The sequence below is a fragment of the Arachis duranensis genome, chromosome 8 (genome assembly GCF_000817695.3).
Source record: "Arachis duranensis cultivar V14167 chromosome 8, aradu.V14167.gnm2.J7QH, whole genome shotgun sequence".
Taxonomy (NCBI): Eukaryota; Viridiplantae; Streptophyta; class Magnoliopsida; order Fabales; family Fabaceae; genus Arachis; species Arachis duranensis.
Window position 1 is genome coordinate 5,793,389 of NC_029779.3, and position 9,824 is coordinate 5,803,212.

Genomic DNA, 9,824 nt, shown 5'->3' on the forward strand with positions numbered 1-9,824 from the left:
CTTAATCATTTTAACCAAGGGTGAATATTTATAAGCACATTGGGCTTGCACTTTTCTTTTCTTTTCGGCCCAATAGCATGATCATAATTCAGCCAATAAATGTATCAATAATGCACAAGGCTGAGATGTGAGAAACATATTTGGGCTTGCAACATTCGACCCAATGCAAATCTGCATCAACAAAATTATTAATTAAGCAAGTATGAATTGAGATCAAACTAATAATTTTGTAAATAATTGCTTTAATAATGTTTGTTCATCATCAAATTAAATTTAGAGTTTTCCAAACTTATCATGATCGAATTCACATATTTACAAATTGGGTCAACTAAGATGTCGGATATATCCGATAAAAAACAGAAAATAAAAATATCTCTAAAATTTAAAAAATTTAAAATAAAAATATATTAATATTTAATTTAAAAATAATAAAAAAACACTAAATTATAACATCTAGCCAAAATTTGAAAGAAAAATTAACCAAGTATATACAATAACAAGAATTAGAACCAAAGAACTTGAATTGATGGTACAATAGAGAAGAACTAGGAATTGGATACTAATTAATTTTGCTAAATTTAAACTACACATTAGAGGAAAACCAAGATTATCTAATAATATCTAAACTTTTTTCAAAATAAAATTAATATAAGAGAAGAACAATTGAACAAATTACTAGAACACAACAAATTTATTTTAAAAAAATTATCAACATTAGATTGGGATATTAAGCAAAAGAATAACTCAAGGAAATTAAAAGCAAAACTAGAGAAATGATGCAACTAAGTAGAAGTAGAACTGCAGAAGTGATGCAAAATGATAACCAAAAGTAGAACGATGACGAGGAATAGAGATGAAGAAGTGAGCGGCAAAACGAGAGGCGAGTAGCGAGAATAGAGATGACAAGGCGATGATGGACTAGGCAAAGAGGAACAACTGTGAAGTAGCAATGCGAGGAAGAGAGGAGTGATAGGGCAGTAGGGCACAGACAACTTAGGCAAACGCGAAGGGCCAGTGGTGGCAAGTCTCCGGCATGGCTGTGCTGAGCATATATGCCGTGGTAGGTCATTTGAAAAGAGGGATTTTAGGTTTAGGGTTTCTAAATGTTAAGTATATTATTTATTTTTATTAGTTTGGGTTGCAGAATCTGTAAATACGTATGTAGTATCCGTGATCTATTCTATTAGAATATGGTTCAAATCGGATCCGATTTGATCATCCTACAGTTCGGATACAACTAAATACTATAGATACATTAATTTTATTTGATCCATGTTCACCCCTAATTTCAAGAGTATTTTTTCCTCAATCTGTCATACTAATTTGAAACATTTCTTTGAAGATTTCGGGCTAAAGGTTATAACTTCCATGAATCATAGGAACAAAGGACCAATCATAATGGAAGAGGTTAAAAGTGCTATTTTAGTGTTCATCCCCAGAGCGTCCTTGGTGACGATGGTATGACTGTAAAATTCTTAAGAGCTTTAATTATACCCAGATTTGTCTCATCCTAAAAATTCTAAATTCCAGCAAAATAACCTAGGTGAGACCCATTAGCTTGTCTATAGTTATTCACAAGATTATTTCTAAAATTATGGTACATAGGCTTCAAGTTATGATAAATAAATTACTAAGCTAGAATCAAAGTTATTTCATTAAAGGCTGCTTAATTTCAGATAAATATTGATAGCTCATGAGTACATGTATTATCTGAAAACTAAGTGGTAGGGGCTAGAGACTGAGATGGCATACTACAACAAAAATAATTTTTAGTAGCAAATTTTTAGCGACAATAATATAATGGCTACTATTTCTCTTATTTAGCCTATATTTTTGTGGCCATTATATATTTGCCATTATTAATATATGTTATAATAGCAATTATTATTATTATTGCTACTAAATTATTATCTTTTTGCTTTTATTTTTAAATTTTTTAAAATTAATAACGTCAATTATTATTATTGCTGGTAAAAAGTGTTCCTAAACTAAATAGTTTGAAAAAGAGAAAAAAATATGTTAATGTTCCTAGGTAAAAAGTTCATGTCCTGGTAAAGCCACAAAACACATTCTCACTCTCTTCTGTTGAACTCGCTTCCTTCCATCGCCGATTACCATCACCATAGGCCTTGCCACCGCTGACAGCCGTCATCCATTGTCCTATACTCATTCAAACCGCATCTCGATTTCTGTTTCGTCTTTTCTCCACCTTAGATCTACGCTATTGTCTCAGATCCACTATCGCCAATGTCCTCTAATTCCAGAGCCTTTGTTGCTGTATCATCCTCAAATCTAATCTACCAAGTAGAATTGCTGACAACTTGTAGCTGTGAACTCAGGGATTCAGAACTTGAGGAACCAAGAGGCTGAAAGCGGTAGAGATTATAGTTTCACATCGCAATTGTTCACAGTTTTCACGTTGAAGCTTGGTGAAATGTCAAATTTATTATGAAATTAGTTTATAATAATGTGAATCTTCCTAATTATTTTGATTTTTTATATTTTTGTTTATTCTCTTTTTCTCCAATGACAGCTCCTCTTACTGTTCCATTGTCGTCGATTTCTTCTTTTTCTTTTAGTTGCTGTGTTGAGCTTACCACATCACAGGTACTATTCTTTTTTCTCACACATATTTATTGCTATTGATCCACTATGAATGTTTTTTTTTGTTATATTTGTGAATCTTAGTTTGAGTAGAATGACAACCAAAGAAGACTTTGAGGTGAAGTGGAAATTAAAAATGAAAATAAAAAATTAAAAAGAAAATCAGCCTTTGAAAGAAACAGCTAAACATGTAATTTACAATACATTTTAGCTAGCATAAAATTTGTTGAATGAAGAGGAGTACCTTGATTCAGGAGAGAAAAAGAAGAGAAAGAGAAAAAGGAAGGAACAATATTTTTCTTTTTCTTTTTTTCCCAGCTAACCTTAGAAGAAGCTTAAAGATTAAGTAGATTTTTGAAGTAGGATAAAAAAGTATTATGTATGTATATATATATGTTGAAGACTTGACTCGGGTTGCATCTCCGGGATTGTTGAGTAATTGACTTGACTCTGAAATCAGATAAGAAAATAGATGCTAAGATAGTAGTAGCTATGGTATTATTTTATATGGTTATGAAAAAGTGAGGTTTTCAGCATATGTGTCGTGTGTGTTTGCGTTTTCACTTTTACTTAAACTATTTTGGATTTATGAAGTTGTATATTCATGCCTGATGTTTGTCTCTTATGTTTCATTAGCTTTAAATGCAAAAACTGAGGTTGTTGGTGCCATTAGTAATGGTTATGAGAATATGATATCACCTACTAAAAGTCCTTTTGATTTAATGAAATAGCTTTAGATTTGATGAAATTTTATTTGGTTGTTCATTATTTTTTATGTGCTTACTTTATCCTACAAAATGTTCATGAAGTTAGGGTCATCCAAAAATTAAGTGCAGAATTGATAGAATATTCTATTGTAATGGCTTGGTACTAAATAGAAGATTATATTGGGTTATAGTTTGTATCGAGATAAAAAAAATTGTTGTTTAGTATATACTCTTTTAACTTTTTACTTACACTGAGCTTTTACATTAAAGCGATTTGCAGGTAGTTATAGCTCTAACATCATTTTCTTATTTTTCATTTCTGGTTGCAAGTGGCAGTTACCTATTTTTTTTGACTCTCATGATTGAAAGGTTTTACTTCCAAACTCTGCTTCCAATGTTATTACTTTGTTCCAAGCAAGAACAAATAAATGAATTAACCATTTTTGTTTTCAACTCCTACGGCTGTAGCTTCATTAGTATTTAGTTTCTTTTTCTGAGTTTCATCGAATCTAACTCTTACTTGTTTTCAATGCCTTAGGTGTGTATGTGTATATTTTGTTTCTGCTTTGCACTAATTATGCCTTTTGAATTTTGATGTTTGATAAACCCAATTTTATGGTTTATTTTGTATTAAATTTGGTGAATTTTGTCAATTTTTCTCCTATTTATTCACTATAATAGCATAGTTTCATGAATTTCTCTTAATTGTGCTTAATGGTTAAAAACATGCTTTTTAAGACTTTAATTCGTCAAATTTAACTCACTTTAATTTCACTCGATGCCTTGATAAGTTTGTTAGTGATTTCAGGATTAAAAAGGCATGGAATGGATCAAAAGAAGTGAAGAGAAAAGCATGTAAGATGGAGATTTCATGAAAAATAAGGATTTGATAGACTCAAGGCGACGCGTACACGTGAAGAAGGAATTTGTCAAGGCGACGCGTACGCGTAATAAGGATGGTTGCCAGGTGATGCATACACGTGACCCATGCGTACGCGTGATAAGTGGCATGTTATCTCATTAAAGGCAACACGCTGGGGGTGATTTCTGAGCTTATGGAGGCCCAAATCCAACTCAATTCTGAAGTATTTGAGGACAAACTCAAGAAGGAACAAGGGAGAGCAATTAGGATAGTTTTAGTAACATGCTTTAGGTCATATTCTAGAGAGAAGCTCTCTCTTCTCTCTAGAATTAGGTTAGATTTAGGATAGAATCCTCTTAGATTTAGGTTTAACTCTTGCTTTGATTTACTTTTTCTTGCAATTTATGTTACATCTTTGCTTTCCTAGTTTACTTGTTATTTCTTCTATTTTGTTATTTTATTGTTCATGAACTCCTTGTTGCTTTTAATTTCAGTTAATGCAATTTATGTTTTATGTTTGTTAATGTTTAATTGAATCGTTATTGTTATTTTCTTACATTGGATAGTTGTAGATTTTATTATTCCTGCCATTTTACCATGCTTTCCTTTTATGCCTATCAAGTGTTTGATAAAATGTTTGGTTGGATTTTAGAATAGATTTTGGTACTCTTGGCTAGTGATTGAGGATCTAGGACCCTTGAGATCATTGATGTCCAGTTTCATTGGCTATTCAGGGTTGTTAGTGGTGTAAAAGCCAACTATCTCCACTTGACTTAATCCTCCGATGTTAGAGGGTAACTAAGTGAAATTAACTCTTTGTAATTGCCATGTTGTGGTCAATGCTCCAAGATAGGAACCCTTGACTCTTGATCCTTGCCAAAACCTATATTAATTGTTAGTTTATTTTCTTGTTATCTATGTTTTCTTGTTAATCAACCCCAAAACCCACCAAAAAGAAGTACATCATAACCAATAATAAACACATTTCCCTGCAATTCCTTTGAGAGATGACCCGAAATTTGAATACTTCGGTTTATTTTTATTAGGGTTTGTACTTGTGACAAACAAAATCAAACTTTGACCGAGGGTTGTGTGGCGGTTTAGAACTATACTTGCAACGAAGGTAGTATTTTTCTATTGAGAAATTCTAGACCGACAATAATCCTCCATCAATGTGACTTTTCTAATATTTTATATCTTATAGAGCATGTTTGTTTACCATGGTTTTCTAATTATGAATCTGTTGAATTTTGTTTAGAATTAGATTTTGGGGTCCTTGATCAATTAATGATCAACTTCGAATGATATGTTTATATCACGAAAGCGTTTTTCCTCCAAGTGAAATTTGTAGTGAAAGATTATTGAGATTGTAGATCCCTATTCAAAGCAAATTGTAGGTTTGGAACCAATAGTGGTTATGAACCAGCACCCTAGTCTTTAAAATTAGGTTTGAAATTTGTACTTTTCTATCTAGTAAAGTCTTATTTTGATTGTGACATAACCTATATAATTTTACTCCCTTAAGTGTATTTTTGATGAGTTGCTTATTAAATGCTCTGTTGTTCCATGATACAGTTTTTTTATTGCTGAAGATAGGCATTGGTGAAGTTAGTTGAAGATACTTCTAGTAACAAAAAGGTATTGTTGCCTTAGTTTTACGTTGGATTTTATTATTTTTGGTTTGTAGGCATATTCTCTTATGTAATACAAATTGGGCTATCTTCAGTATATATTTTAAGTTACTGTTTGTAACTCTGATACATTGAAATAAGTACATACTAGGCCTTTGAAAATTTGCTCTTTAGTTCTCTTTTATCTATCATCATCACCTTTTAGTATATGTGTAACACCCTACCATTTATTGACTTATGCTTAAGTCATAATTCAATTATGGTTTGATGCTATGACACAAGGTTAAGATATAAATACGTATATATAGAAAGGAATATTATACTACAAACGCTTCAGATAACGTAGATAACTAAAAACTTGAAGAAAAAATAAGAGTAAAGAGACATATATAAGTATATATATAAGTATCAACTAGTCTCGGCCGACGAAGATTAGGCCGGCTAGAGTTACAACAGTAAAACAGTTGGATAGACAAAATCTATCTCTCCAAAATACATCATAAGCCTCTAAAGGCAAGTTTCAAAAACAAGTGCATAATATAAGTGTTTCCAAAAGAAAGAGAGTCTAAAATCAAAGCGGAATAAAAGGTCTTCTTCGCTGTCCTTACAGATAAACCTCCCGCTCATTGAGAAGTGCCGGGACCTGTATCTGAAAGATAATAATTCCCAAAATGGGTGAGAACATCATCCCTTACAGGGTTCTCAGCAGAGCAATAATTCTAGATAGAGACTATGTAAAACCACAAGAACCCGCTAGGCAATCCTAATATCCAATCACACAAGGTTCAAGCCTAGGGTTCTTACTAATTCGATTCAAGGTAGATAAACTAAATCTCAACTATATTAGTGACCTTTAAATCTCAATATTCCCTTATACAAATCATCATCTCTCTTAATATCACAGATTCCCAACTCATTTAATAATTTATTATTAAGATTCCAAAGAAAGATTTCGAGAAGGCACTACTAGACAACCTTTTTTCACTTTTGTCCTAACAATCTATCCTAAGAAAATAAGTCCAGCATAAAACATAAACAAGTTAACAAGTTTAGTGGTAAAAAACCAACCTCAGAGCTGCATAAACAGCCCACATATATAAGCAGCACGAATAACGCACGATAACACTACATAATGTTCAAACAAAAAAAGAAAATCCTACAGCAAAGACGAAATGAGTACAAGTTAAAATTTAATAAACAAAATTAATAATTAAAATTAATAAAAATTTTAATTAACTATAAATTAACTTATTTAAATTCAATCGAAATTCAATCTCATTTAATAAAGAATTTAATAACAATTAAAATAAAATCCTATCAATAAAAAATTAATTTACCTAGATAATTACTTTAATTTATAAATTTAACTATTCTAACCTTATTTAAATTCTTAATTAACTTAATGTAGGGTAAATATTCTTTTTGGTCTCTGACCTTTTTTCCGTGAGACATAACGCACTTTAATCATTCTTAAACATCAACCAGGCCCAACTCACCAAAGAAAATGGACAAATCGCCCTTTGCTATCAGTTGGCAAATTGGCCTATCTGACGTGTCAGGTTGAGTTTGATATGTCAATTAACAGTGTCAAGTGTCAACTCTAAATAATTACAGAGACTAAAAACCCTCCCTATAAAAAAAACTCTCCTCTTCTTCTATTCTCCTATTCTGCCCCTTTTCTTCCTCCTCCTCCTCTTCTTTTTTTCTTTCGACTAATCACCATTATTATCGAGCTTCACCTTCAGAACCATCACTGCAGCACCACTATCGCTGAAGCAACCTCTCTTTTCCTCTTCCTCTTCCTTTTTTCTTCTTCTCTTTTTCTTCCCCATGCGCCATCTCTAGAACCACCATCTTCTCCCTCTGTTTTGCCACTGAAAATCACCACCACCATGGTTCTCTCTTCCTCCTCTTCTTCTCCTTCTCGTCCTCAGCCAACCTCCCTCAGTAGCTCACTCTAAATCTTCTTGATGTTACCAATATCCTCGCTGTCCTCACCATCCTTTACGCTGCCGCCTCTAACAACTCCCCATTCCTTGACTGGTACGCCGTCCAGATCCCTTCGCCCTTGCCTCTTCCTCTGCAAGCGCTACAAGATCTCCCACATGGTATCTGGTGAGGCATTTAATCCATTGCCAAGGCCTTCCAGTTGCCCCCAAATCTTATCTTCTTGTATATATGAACCGTATGCTAAATTATTAATGATATATGAATTACTAGCTTTATGATTTTGTCGAGGTTAATGTAAGAAGAGTTTTAAGGATGTGGAGGTAGGTAGTAATGATAATGGGTCAGAAGAATAAGCTTTATGACATTGTCAAGGTTAATGCAGGGAAGTGATTTTTAATCCCTTTAATCATTTGGAGTTGACACCTGGAACTGCCAATTGGCACATCAGACTCAACCTGATACGTCAGATGGGCAACCATTTACCAACCAGTTGCAGGGGTCGATTTGTCCATTTTACTAAAACCCTAATAGTTTCTGGAATCTTAAACGAGTGAAAAGCAATTTCAAAAACCCTTACCGGCAGAGTTTTTCGGTGACGGCAGCAAGGTTCCTGACGGCAGAGCCGAAGTGAAGCACTAGGGGCTCAGTAACCGCGGCAGTGGCTCTCCGCCTCCTCTTCTGCTCGCATTCCCTTTCTCTCAGACCAGATTGGTGGCTGACCACCATCAACAGTAATAGAGAGGTGATGGTGGTAGCTGGGCTCATCAACGACGGCGGTGGCAAAAGAAACCAGCGACGACGAAGACGGCACAGACAGTGGCAGCGGCGCGGCGCTCCTAGCGGCGTCCTCTTCCCTCACACGTCTCTGCTCTGGCGGTGGTAGAACAGTGATGACACAGGCTCCACAGGACGGGGATGCTCCTGCTTGCACGATTCTGGCAGCTAGTGCTGCCGTTCTCATCTGCGCGCATGCGCGTTATCTCTCTCTCGCGTCGATCTCCCTTCAGCTGGCGGCAATGAATGTTAAAGACGGCATAGGAAGGACGCGATGGGGCAGGTGGCGGCTCTGCACAGCGCGGCGGCAGTGAGCTCCCTCCTCCCCTCCTCGCCGTAGCTCAGTCTCCCTTCCCTTTTTGCTTCTATTTCTTTCGTTCATGGAAGGAGGGAAAACCGTGGGTGTGCCGCTGCTACTGGGTTTTGAGGTGTGTTGTGTGTGCATCTAGGATTTGCCTTTGGGAAGGGAAGATGTGGATTCAATTAGGGTTAGGGTTAGTTTAGTAATTTCAAATAAAAATAGGAACAATATGATAATTGAAACTCAATTTAAATCCAACACTAATTATATATAGAAAATACTATTTGTTCATCAATTTTACAAATTATTTTCAATAAGATGTTCAAACCCAAAAATTAGAAATAATATAATTAATTTCTTTATTTTCCAAAACAACAGTGTCAATATTTTAAAACATTAACTATTTAGTCCAAATCATATAAAATTCTTATTATTTCATGGCTACCAACTTTATAATTTAAATATAAAAAATAATCCCATAATTGTAAAATTGGATAATAACCTTAATTTATTTCAAATTCAATTAATCAAAACTTATTTTAATTATCTTTAATAAAATAATTTCTGAAATTAAAATTATACATAACTATATGATTTGAGATTTGATCATAATAAAACTTTTCAAAAGTCTTGGGTCTTACAATTATATCTCAACATATTTATATTATTTAATTATTTTAGTAATAAAAAATATATAATAAAATAAAAATAATTAAAAAATTAAAATAAAATAACTTTAAATTATTTTAGATTGATTTTTTTATTATTTTTTAAATATTTTTTTATCATAACATGTTTAATTGATTTTTTTCCATAAAAACAACTCTAGCTAATAGAATATTTTTAGAGTACTTATCACTTTTGATATTTTTAAGAAATAAATTGATTTAGAATTAAAATATATTATAATTGATAGATGAAATAAAACTAATCTCACCTTAAAAGGACGTTATCACATTGATAGACAATTAATAAAATCTTCACTTATATAACTA